Below are 12,597 nucleotides of genomic sequence, written 5' to 3' on the forward strand. Positions count from 1 at the left end.
TGAGGCTAGCTGTTAGAATAGGGGTGACTCACAACCTGATTTCTTCTTTCCCAGTAGCTGGGTGCAGAGGAAGAGGCAGGACAAAGCCCGGGTCCCCTTCCATCAGCAACATTTTCATTACTGTGTCTAGTGAGTCCAAACAACCAACTTCAATTTTTGTTTGGGACATAATGAATTGTTTGGCCAAAACTGGGGGGACACATGTTGTTAGCAGAGTTTGGGAAAATTGACCCTTCTTTTAGTACTTTATCCTTTTCCAGTGACTGCTGAGTAAGATTAGAAAATAAAGACCTAGGGAACAATAATGATTGATTAATCCATCTCAGTACTGTAATAGCTAGTTGGTTTGCTATTTCTGTGGTCTGCAGTGTTTGTTTATATAATGTTTAGGAGAGTTTTTTGCATTTTGCATTTTGATTTTGAAATTTGCTAAGAAAGAACCAAACAGTATTCACAGAAAGTGTAAAGCTTCTTATTCGATGAGAAAATGCACTGATCTCCTCCCTACTAATATTGTCGAAAGTGTTATACCTAAAGCTGACGTGCGGCTCGGTTCTCATAGTGTATGCCTCTGTGGTACAGAGAAGTTTATATGCGTGGGTTAACATGGGCTCATGGGATATAAGATATTACATGCCCATTATTCACTCTGAACTTGTGATAGCGCGGTTTTCTGGACTTGGGAGTATAGGTGCCCACTCTTTATCAGCTCATGGAGAAACCTAACGACATGAATGATGTAAGTACCTTAGAGAAACAGGCCCTAATCTTTAATCCTCAGAATATTTTAAATACTCCCTCTTCTAGGGTTATTGCTCAGCAGTGCTTCTCCCTAGGAGATTTGGGGCACCTCTCTTTTCCTGATGAGTAATAAGCTGTAAATGCCTGTCCTCTGCTACTGAGAGAGACAGGGGTCTCCTCCTTTCCGGGGGTCCTTCTTGAAGTGACAGGAATTTGTGCTCGGGGCAGATCCGTGAGGACCCTTTCCCCCTCCTAGTGCTAGCAGGAAGGAAGGGTCTGTCCTCCGCCATCCCCACCAGATTTGGGGTCGCCTCTATCTCCCCCCAGCAATGAAAGGCAGAAAGAAGGTCCGTGTCCTGCCCCTCCCCTGCGCGGGCAAGTCTCGGGGACCCGGGCACGAGGGCGAGTGGGCAGGGGCCAGTCTCCGCAGCGGCGATGGGGGGACGGGGAGGCGAGGATGCCGCCTGGCAAAGGGGCTCCGTGGGCAGCGGGGAAGGGGAGAGGAGGGGAGGAGGCCCCGCGAGAGAGCGGCGGGGGGCAGGTCTCTGCCGGGGCTGGGGCCAGGGTGACGGCGCCTCCCGGCCGCCGCCATCTTAAGCGCTTGTCTCCCTCCCGCGGCCGGGCCGGGGCCGCCGCCAGCGCCTCCCTCCGCCGCGCTCGCCGCCCTGGCCCGCAGCAGCGGCCCCGAGATGGCTGCTCCGCGCCGCCGCCAGCTCCCGCGGGCCGAGAGCAGGCCGAGCCCCAGACTCCCGGGCGCAGCGGCTGGCCCGGCACGCGGCTCCGCGCCTGCCGCGCGCCAGGTACGGGCGGGCCGGGCCCGGGGTCTGGCGCGGGCGGCTCCGCACCACCGGGGCGCCTCCCTGGCAGCGCCCGGGGCTCCTAGCGGGGGTGGCGGGGAGCGGTGGGCAGGAGGCTCCGCGCCCTCGCCAGCGGCACCGCTGCACGGCGGGGACCGCACACGTGTGTGTATCTGTTGTGCACTCTGCGTGTAGCAGAATCACTACCTGAGTGCGCGCGTACCAGTGTGCAGCACTGGGTGTGAGTGTGCGTGCGTACCAGTGTGCAGCACTGGGTGTGAGTGTGCGTGCATATCAGTGTGCAGCACTGCATGTGTATATGTGTGCATGTACCAGTGTGCAGCACTGCGTGCATGTATGTGTACGTACCAGTGTGTGCGCGCGTACCAGTGTGCAGCACTGCATGGATGTGTGTATGCGTGCGTATCAGTGTGCAGCAACGCGTGTGGGTGTGTGCGCACTCACATGGGGTAGGGGGGTGTTTATCCTCTCAACTTTACCTGCTAAGTCCCTTGCTTTGCTTGTTTTCTAGCACCGTTACCATGATGTGAATGCACTCGAGGGAGCAGCTGGCCACAGGGGTGAGTGTCTGTGTGTGCTGTCAGCCCTAGCTTGGACTCACTTGTTCCCTACTTTCATCTGTGACCAACATTTTCTCCTGTGAATCATCTGCTGCAGGCACCTTGCATCGCTCCAGCCTGCCCTCTTGCTTTCTTTTTCAGACTTTTATCTCCAGGCAGCACAGGGCAGTGCAGGCTGCATTTCTCAGATAGACGCTTCTCGTTTAAAATATTGGTTAATGGTATGGTGGGGTGAGGAAGGGGGGCAGTTGGCAGGCCTAGAAAATTGCAAAAAATGGCTAACAGTTTACAGTGTGTCACAGGGGTCAACGGAGTTGAGTAAACAAGGCTAAGCCTCCCCATCCTTTTACAAATGCAAGAATCTAAAGGCTTCTGTCAGTCTACACTCACCTTTGTCTGGAAAACCTGACAATTGCCTGAAAGTTCATAGCTATAGCAAACTTCAGTTTGATTAATTATAGCAAACAGTTTGACAGAATAAGAGGATATGGACAGATATTTGGCTGGGGTGATATGATCCCAGCACTCATTCCTGCCCAGGGCAGGGGGTCGAACCTGACGATCTGCTTAGGTCCCTTCCAACCCTAAATACTACGATACTAAGTTGTTTTTCATTTATTTTTTTCAGCTAGTATATTATTTGGAATTGGCAGCAGCGTATGAATTGTTGTTTTTTTTAATGCAGGAGTTTAATAGGAATAAAACATTTTCTAGATAAAACACACAAGTTCAATTGGAATAAAATAGCATTTTCTAGATAAAACAGTCTGAGGCTGAGTGTAGATCAGGCTTTAATTTCACTGCTTCTTCTACCTGGTCACTTATTTCTGGTTTCTCTGGTATCTAGGTATTCCAGTTTAGCAGCAGACAAAAGAAAAAAGAAAAGGAGAATATTAAAATTGAAAAAAACGTGTAGAGGGCAAAGAGGCTTTTTTAATATATGAAACTACAGTTGGAACAGATCCCATCATTTTGGAATCTAGTCAGTTTCTGGTATCTTGCCCAAGTTGATGCAATTACTTTGTATTTGCTTTAGAAGACACTGACTCTTGGCTATACCCTTAAAGTAAAAGAGTAAGAACTGTACTAATCACTTCTCCCCACTAACTCCAAGCTTTAATTTAAAACACTGTGATGATGCAATTAACTTCCTCCTTGTTGCTTTTATTATGCTAGAAGCTTTTTAAGGGAAATCCAGTAAGTCTGTTTTTCCTCTATTACAGAAGAGCTCTCTTTTGAGGAATGTTAGCCATTTCCACAGGATTTCTACTTAGAATAAAGCTTTGTCTCGCCCTCAGGGTCATTTTATTTTGTTGCATCCTGTGGCGAATCAGGTGACAGACATTCTGTAAGAGTGATCTCAGGATGCATTAACAATCTGTAGAACCTCCTCAACAAAATTAGCATGACACTGGTAGTGATCCCAACTGAGAATAGTAGTGATGGTAAGTGAGAAGATTTTTTTTATGGGCTTCCTTATACTTAATTTACTTTTAATGAAAAGAAGAGATGTGAACTAAAGTGGTTTTGCTGTTGTGAAAAGCAGGTCTCGATTAACCCACTGGCAGAATTGTCCTGTGTATTGGATCCAGACTCAGGAGATCATATGACAGCATGACAATTACATCAATACAAATAGCCAGAAACAGACAAGATGCTGAGTAAGCTGTCTCCTGTGAGGCAACATGTTCTGTTGCCTACACCACTGTGTAGTGTCTGTTTCCCTAAGCAGATATTGTCTATCTTAGCTGTTTGTGCTTTGGGAGGGGCCCATTGCCTGTCTAAGGAAGAGATGTATATTCAGAGCTTTCCAAAGAGTAGAAGTAGCAAGTTCACTCCATTGTAAGCTTCTTTCTCAGACTGCTTTGGTTCACCACAAAGATGACCCTGTCCGCTTAACAGTCCCATTGGAGTGGGAGTCTCACTACAAAATTTAAGATGGTTGAAGGAACGGAGAGGGTGTATCTGCACTGCAAATTCTGGTTCAGATTAAGTACCTTTGTTAGTTTTCATCTAGCTATCAGGGGCAACGATAATAGTAAAAACGTGCTACCGTGGACATCAGCACAGACTAGCAGCTGGAATAATTATACTGTCAGAAACCTTCCAAGTGTGATTAGAATTGAGGAACTGACACCAGAAATGGGCATAATGCCATTTTGATGATTCACAGTGGGGGTTGGGCTAAATAATGATGATGAGGCACTTTGGTCTACAGCAGTGGGGAGGGGGCCAAGCCAGCCCTTGACCAGTGGAGGTTTGCTGGGGAGTTGCATTGATATGACTATATGACAGACCCTCCTATACATCTAGTTTATACAGGCAATAAAGTGCTTTACATAGCATACAGGGGTATAGGTTGTAGCCATGTTGGTCTAAGGGCATAGGCAGACAAGGTTCTTTGGGTAAATCTGATATATTTTATTAGATCAACTCAAATACATACAGCTTATGCCAATTGATGTCCTAAGCAAAATAAGCTATATCAGCAAAATAACTTTATGCCACGGTAACTGCATGTATCCTAGAGCTTTCACAGTTATAAAATGTCAAGAAAATATCTCATTCAAGCCAATATTACTGTACTAGTAAGAGTTTTCTTGTCCAGATTAGAGTTCTCGCCAAATCAGATTTGGATTTGGATAGAAAAGGCACAAGGTAGAAGGGGGCAAGCCAGAATGTGGATGCAACAGACAGAATGGGTTGCTCCCACTAATCGGAAGGATGCTTTTGGCTGATAGAGAATCAAACTTAGATGATCTTTAGGAAGACACGAGACTAGAATATTTAGAACTACTGCTGATGGGAGCCTTGATTTTGTTTCATGCTCTTTTACTGGTTGCATTATTGTAATATGTTAGGTGGGATTATAGCCAAAGGCCACTTAAACTGCAGCTAGTGTAGTGTTTTGTGACTGCCTTCTTTCTGGAATTTCACTGTTAAAATCTCTTCCAGTCCACTTGGCATGGCAAAACCAAAATTTGGTGCCCTTCGAGACAAATGGCAAAATTGGTCTGTTTTCTGTTCTGAAAGTTCTGTTTAGGCCTTGCTAGAAGTGGCTGTGATGGTTTTCTAGTTTTTGTAGGCTGCAGGTCTGTGTGTCATGTGGTAGATAGATTGAACATCTATTTTAAATTAATCTAGACAAGTGTATACATTGTATGCACTAGATAAACAACTAAATTCCTCTAGAATGGTAACAGAACCTCTTTCTTGGAATGGGAAGGATAGCCCCAGACTAACAGCTAGGTTTGGCTGATGAAGCTGCTGAGTCTAAATGATTGATTTGAAATTATGCATTTATATTGTAGAGTTACTAGGCATTCTTTAAAAAAAATATGCATAAATAAAATCATGAAAGAAGTGTTAAGAAATAAAAATGCACAGCCAGTTCAGGCCTGAGGGGTCTCCTGGTTGGAGGGTTGTGCTTTGCCTGTCTTGTGCTCATGTGTCCAGACCCCAGCCTCTTATTCTAAGGATAGGACCCAAAGGGCTTGGAGAAGAATACTTTACTGTATATATAAAACTGTCATCAGTCTTTCTCCTAATGGCTAAAGCTCTGAATGAGGACTCAGGAGACTGGTGCTTTGGTAGACCTCTGGCGATCCCCATGTGTAAAATGTGGATAAAGATGCTGACCTTTGCAAACTACTTGGAGATCTTCTGGTGAATAGAACTTAGAGGTGGGTGGTAGTAGCACTGTCCTGGAAAATGTGAAAGTCTGCTCTTTATCAGTTTTCATGATAAAAGGATGCTGACTATTCCTATTTGACTTCCAGTCTTTCCACATCCATCTGTAGACTACTAGACTACACCGAATTGCTCATGCCCCCCCCCCCCCCCCCAAACATAACTTCTAGCCTATGTTTTCAAAAGGGTTCACTTTTTTAAGTTTTATGGACACATTGGGCAGGAATGAAAACCAGGAGTCATATTAAATATCTGAGGTATTGTAAAATTCTTAATCTAGTTTAGTAGGTAACTTAATTTTTGACTGTATTATGCGTAAAGAGTCTTACTAAATGGTATATATTGAGTTGGTGTGGTCCAAATGGCTTATTTGGATCATTGTTCAATCAGTAACATTGTAGCGTTCCGGAAGACTGAAGGATATAGTGTGTTAATTAAATTACAGGCTGACATTAAAAAAAAAAAGAAGAGTAGCCATTAATAATAATCAATCCTCTTAAGAAATACAAATCTGGGCATAGTTTTCAGAGTGAGGTGACAGAATCCTACCCCTCTCATCCCAAAAACGATCTCTTTCACGCAGGTTAGGGCTTGTCATCTAGGGCTAGAGAGCATTTATCCTCTGCAAAAGGTATCCTTCCCTGCCTGGCAGTCGCCTCTCAGAATAACTGTCTTTCTTCCTGTTGCTGTTGTAGTGAAGAGATGCCATAGTCGTAGAAAGAAGTCTAAGTCTGTAGTTAGTAGTTGCTTCCAGGCAGGGAGGTAAAGCAGTCTTGCAGAGGAGAAGTCACAAGGCTTGTCTTCACAAGTGATTTATACCTGTATAAACATGGCTGCATCTATGTAAAAAGATCTGTACCTACTGGCACAACTCTTTGCATTAGTGTTACTGACTAAACACTTTGGAGATTTTACTCCTCTTGTGTTGGGAGTGTTTTTACATTGGAGCAGATTGCTTGCTATGTTTGTAGTACTACTGTGCTTGGAGTCATTCCCATATTGCTGTGCCCTGCATCAGGTGACTGCTTTGTTTGCCTGTGTGGCCTTGACTGCTTTTGGCTCATACTGACCACATATAACCTCCCTGTCCAAGTTCTGGTTAACAGCTAAGTTTTGCCTTTTTGAGAGTGCCGAAAAGGAACAGAAGCTGATATTACAACCTTGGCACGCATGTGAGGACATCTTGGAAATGAAGGACATTCCTAAGGCAAGAGAAGGGAAAGAATGGAGAGAAGAAGAAGAGGTGAGAGGCCAAGAAAGAGGACATCACTCATGTTAAGGAGCTGGTGGAGAAGGCGTTTGATTAAACCCAGGAACTTGTGGCAAAAGGGCTTGCAATAACAGCAGAGTCTGGCTGTGACTGAGTGGATGATACAAATAGACTTAAAGATGTAACAGCAACACATAGAAATAATGAATAGGCAGCTGTTACTGGAGAGCTCCATCAGAGTTGCTTTCCACCTTCTGTCTCTTTGCCATTTGAGTAAGCCAAAAGATTTATCAGACCTGGCTTTAGAGCCATATAAAACAAGGTATTCTTCTTCATTTGGACTTCCTCCTGGAAAGAGCTCCTTTGACCTTTCAAATCCATATGCTGTATCTCCCACAATCCTGAGTGGCTACAAAGAGGAAAAGCGGCTTACTTCAGCCAAAAACCTTTCATCTCTGAGGGTCTATTAAATCTGGTTGATCTTTGAATTCAATACCTTCTACCCCATTTGCATTGTTTGCACTTTAAAAATCATATTTTATAAAATAAGAGTGTTGTTTTATATTTTCCAATCAGTTGAAACATTGCTGTCAAAACAGACCTGAATTTTGCAATGTAGTTTGGGAACAAAGATGTCAGTGCAGTTTTGGGTCATGTAAAATTATGGAGTAGAGAGGTAATAACGTATGGATACGTGGAAGTCAAGGAGAAAGGGATTTGGTGGTAGGGGTCTGCTACAGACCCCCGCACCAAGGGGAAGAACTAGATTTGGAGCTCCTGAGGCAGCTCTTGGAAACCATAAAGACTAGAGAGGCGGTAGTCATGGAGGACCTAAACTACCCTGATATCTGCTGGGAGACGCAGATAGCAAATTCCCACCGTTCATGCAGGTTCCTATCCTGTGTACAGGACCTCCACCTGACACAGGAGGTACATGTTCCCACTAGGGGGAATGCCTTCCTGGACCTGGTATTGGCAACAGGGGATGACATGGTGGGGGACCTACAAATCAGTGGTCACCTGGGGGACAGTGACCACCAAATACTAGAATTCATCATAAGACGTAGAGTGGGTAAAGTAACTGGTAGGGTGGAAGTGCTCGACTTCAGGAAGGCCGACTTCAGTGAACTCAGGCGTTTAGTCAATGATGCACTGCAGAGTAAGAGATTTGGCAAGATGGGAGTCCAGGAAGGGTGGCTGTGCCTTAAGGAAACAATCCTTCAGGCACAGAGGGAGACGATTCTGATGCAGGGGAAAGGGGGCCAAGAGGCTTCCTTGGCTGACCAGAGAAATCCAGAGCAGCCTAAGGGCAAAAAGGAGGGCATATAAGCAGTGGAGACAGGGAGAGATTACTAAAGAGGGAGTATGCCTCCTCAGCAGTTGTAGGGAAGCAGTTACAAAGGCCAAAGCTACCATGGAGCTGAGGATGGCATCCAAGGTAAGGATAACAAAAAATTGTTTTTCAGATATATAGGGAGTAAAAGAAAGGCCCAGGGTGGAACAGGACCACTACTGAATGGGCAAAAGCAATTGGTGACAGACAGGGAGGACAAGCCTGAACTTCTCAATGAGTTCTTTGCCTCAGTCTTCCTAAACAAGGGGCAAGACAGGTCTCACAATGGGATTGTAGAGAGGCAACAGCTGGGCGCCAGACTACCAAGCGTTGACCCTGAGATGTTGCGGAGTCACTTGGAAGGACTGGATGTGTTTAAGTCTGCAGGCCCAGATGAGCTCCATCCGAGGGTACTGAAGGCACCGGCTGATATCGTTGCACAGCCACTGGCAAGAATATTTGAGCACCCATGGCGCACGGGACAGGTCCAGAGGACTGGAAAAGGGCCAATGTGGTCCCTATTTTCAAGAAGGGGAGGAAGGAGGATCCAGGTAACTACAGGCGGGTCAGTCTCACCTCCGTCCTTGACAAAGTCTTTGAAAAGATTATTAAGGCTCATGTATGTAAGAGCCCAGCAGGAAAAATTATGCTGAGGGGAAACCAGCATGGGTTTGTAGCAGGTAGATCATGCCTGGCTAATCTAGTCTCTTTTTATGACCAGGTTACAAAACACCTCAACACAGGAGTAGGAGTTGATATTGTTTACTTAGACTTCAGAAAGGCCTTCGATAGGGTATCCGACTCCATACTGGTGAACTAGTTAAAAGGCTGTGACTTGGATGATTACACAGTCCGGTGCATGGCAAATTGGCTAGAGGGTCATACCCAGAGAGTGGTAGTGGATGGGTCGGTATCGACCTGTGAGGGAGTGGGTCGTGGGGTCCTGCAGGGTGCGGTTTTTGGACCAGTACCCTTCAGTGTCTTCATCAGTGACTTGGATGTGGGAGTGAAGTGTACTCTGTCCAAATTTGCAGATGATACAAAACTGTGGGGAGAAGAGGACACACTGGAGGGCAGGGAACAACTACAGGCAGACCTGGACAGGTTGGACAAATGGGCAGAAAACAACAGAATGCAGTTCAACAAGGAGAAATGCAAAGTGCTGCACCTAGGGAGGAAAAATGTCCAGCACACCTACTGCCTAGGAAATGACCTGCTCGGTAGCACGTAAGCGGAAAGGGATCTTGGAGTCCTAGTGGTCTCCAAGATGAACATGAGTCATCTGTTTGACGAAGTCATCGGAAAAGCTAACTGCACTTTATCGTGCATCAGCAGATGCATGACAGACAGAACCAAGGAGGTGATCCTTCCCCTCTATCGGGCACTGGTCAGACCGCAGTTGGAATACTGTGTGCAGTTTTGGGTGCCACACTTCAAGAGGGATGTGGATAATCTGCTCCAGAGACGGGCCACTCATATGGTTAAGGGCTTGCAGACCAAGCCCTATGAGGGGAGACTAGGGCACCTGGACCTCTTCAGCCTCCACAAGAGAAGGTTGAGAGGCGACCTTATGGCTGCCTATAAATTCCCCATGGGGGCGCAGAAGGGAATTGGTGAGGTTCTACTCACCAAGGCACCCCTGGGGGGTCACAAGAAATAATGTAAGCCATAAGCTAGCAGAGAGCAGATTTAGACTGGACATCAGGAGGAACTTCTTCACAGTTAAAGTGGCTAAGGTTTAGAATGGGCTCCCAAGGGAGGTGGTGCTCTCCCCTACCCTGGAGGTCTTCAAGGGGAGGTTGGATGTGCATCTGGCTGGGGTCATCTGAACCTATCACTCTTTCCTGTCTATGCAGGGATTGGACTCAATGATCTATTGAGGTCCCTTTTGACCCTAACATCTATGAATCTATAAGATTGAGCACTCGTGGCTATGGGAAACACCTCTACCTAAGATAGAGGATTACTGGCCTAGAAGGTTGGGGATCTGCTGTATTCTTTTACCGAGGCCTGATCTACATACTAAAGTGATGTCAACAGGACTTTCCTTTTGTTGTCCTAGGTCTGAATAAAACCTTTTCCAGGAACACAAGCCCTCACCTTACATTCTGCCACCAGCAGAGGTGGGTGTGGATTCAGTCCAGTGACAGCTCTCATAACAGCTATTAGCCCCTGGACTATTACCCATTGTGCAGCAGGTGTTCTGTCAACACAGTCTCTTTCAGTGAGGACATAAAGCACTGGCAAAGGACTCTGCGTGTGCTTGCACTTCAGCAACTTAGTAATGTCAGCAGCTGTAAACCTTAAAGATTTCTGGAGGCAAAACCTTTGTACATGGACATAACCCCTGTACAGTAGCAGCAAGCAGCCACAACCCTCTTACAGCCACAGCAGTTATGCTTGATTAGGACAGGGATTCCCATTTATTGTAGCACCTCTTTCTAATTCCTTTTTTTGAAAGAAATATTACTTGTATTAGTGTCAGAACTACAGTTATATGCCAGGCCGCATATGCACAGAGGTCAGTGACAAAACAGGACCTGTGCAGCAGGTGAGTAAAGGGAGAAGTTCTTTAATTTAGTTGGCCATACTGTTAGGTTAGAGACAGATATTCATAAAGTCTGAGCCTGAATTGATTTAGTCTTTGCAGGTTAGTCTAACCTGGCTAGGTTGGACTGGTTTGTAACTGGACAATTATTCTCTCTGGACTGAGGAAATTCAGACACATGCATGCAGTGGCTCATCATAGAAGCCGGGGGGTGCTAGAGCAGCTCCCCACCCCCTTCTCTTGTACAGTGCTGAGATGAGGGGGTGGGTAGGCAGGCTCTAGCAGGACCTCTGATTAGGGAGGTCTACCTGCACCAGGCTTTTCCACAGTTGCTGCTCAAGGGCCAGGAGTGTTGCCAGACCCCAGGCCCCTGCTAGCACTGTGAGGCAAGGGGGGAGTATGCATGTATGTGTCTGTTCATGATACAGAGCTTTTCAATCTCCTTCCCTACTTCTTTATAATGTCTGCAGCAAACTGACAGGTGAACAAGCCAGCAGGGGGCTGATAACAGTGTTTATCACCTGATCAGCAAAACAGTGACCTTTCTGATTTCTTCAAACTCTTCTTAAACAGTTTACCAGCTGACCTGTTGATTAGCTCCAAACAGCTCTGAGGTCTGTGTGGCTGGGGGTCCCTGTTGCAGGAGATGGGAGGGAGGGGGAGGATTTCCTGTTTGAGCAACCAGCAGTTGTTGGGGGTAGGGCAGGGGGAAGCCAGGCAGACCCTGCTGTCCCTACAAGTCTGTGCCAGAGCTCCAGCCAGAGAGCAGAGGGGAGGGGCCAGCTCTGCTGTGGAGTAGAGAGGTCTGCGCAGCCCAGAGAGCATGCCTGAATGCTGGGGGACTCTGGTTTATCTTAAACCAGCAAGGGGTCTGGGACAAACATTGCATAAACCATTTGAGCCAAATCAATTAAGTCTGATACTACATTCAGCCAGGTTTATCTCAAACCAGTTTCGGCCATTTTCAAACTGGTTTATGTACTGTACACTGACCGTTACTGTACACTGACCGTCTGTTTTGTTACACGTTTAAACCAGTTTCTGATCACTTAAACCAGTTTATGTGTAATGGCTGTCCCTAGCCTTAAAGTGCTTTATAACGTTAATGTGTAAGAGAAGAGAAGCTCGCTCCAAATTACGTAGAGTAAATAAGAAATTATTTTCCCTACTATTGGGTGTGATCTCCAGGACCTTATAGCATTAAAAGTCACATTGAAATCAGTTACCTTTTAACAAAAGCAAAAAGCACAGCCGGAGGTAAGCGGGCTCGTGGTGGGAAGGAGTTAACTCCTCGCTCCCTGGGAGGAGGCCGCTGCGTGCAGCCGGGCCGGGTCAAGCCCCCTCCCAGGCCTCTACTTGGCCCAGCCCCCCAGGGAGAGAACAGAGAAGGAGTGGGTACTCACCAGTCCCCCTCCGGTAGGGCAGGGCCCCCCAAATCCCGGGCAGGGCCCCCCCTGGCCTGAGAAATCAGCTTTCCCTGACGGCAGGCCCACTGCACATGCGCGCAGTTAAAAAGGACCCACCAAACCGGGAAAAAAGCTCAGTTAGGCTCCAGAGCAGTGAGAGATGCGTGGGTGAAGCCCACTGCGCCCCTGCTCCCCTGAAGCCCCCCAGACACCCCCTCAGCAGCCGCAGAGCCCCCTGCCAACCCCCAGCACAGCCAGAGGTAAGCGGGCTCATGGTGGGAAGGGGTTAAC

The 12,597-nt window shown here is 46.8% G+C and overlaps 1 protein-coding gene across 4 annotated transcripts in view; it reads left to right on the plus strand.

Moving 5' to 3' along the window:
- The first annotated feature begins 587 nt into the window (after positions 1-587).
- Positions 588-12,597, plus strand: part of GPR155 (G protein-coupled receptor 155) — a 53,706-nt gene continuing 41,696 nt past the window's right edge. The window contains exons 1-2 of one of the 4 annotated variants that reach the window (XM_090045442.1): positions 588-739; positions 2,071-2,119. The gene's annotated coding sequence lies outside the window, so the exon portion shown is untranslated. Of the gene's footprint in view, positions 740-1,001; positions 1,089-1,279; positions 1,542-2,070; positions 2,120-12,597 lie in introns of those variants that run through there. The other 3 variants (XM_090045443.1, XM_090045444.1, XM_090045441.1) reach the window with 3 other exon arrangements.

Source organism: Crocodylus siamensis, chromosome 4 (genome assembly GCF_052110815.1).
Source record: "Crocodylus siamensis isolate JL-2025a chromosome 4, ASM5211081v1, whole genome shotgun sequence".
NCBI classification, from domain to species: Eukaryota; Metazoa; Chordata; order Crocodylia; family Crocodylidae; genus Crocodylus; species Crocodylus siamensis.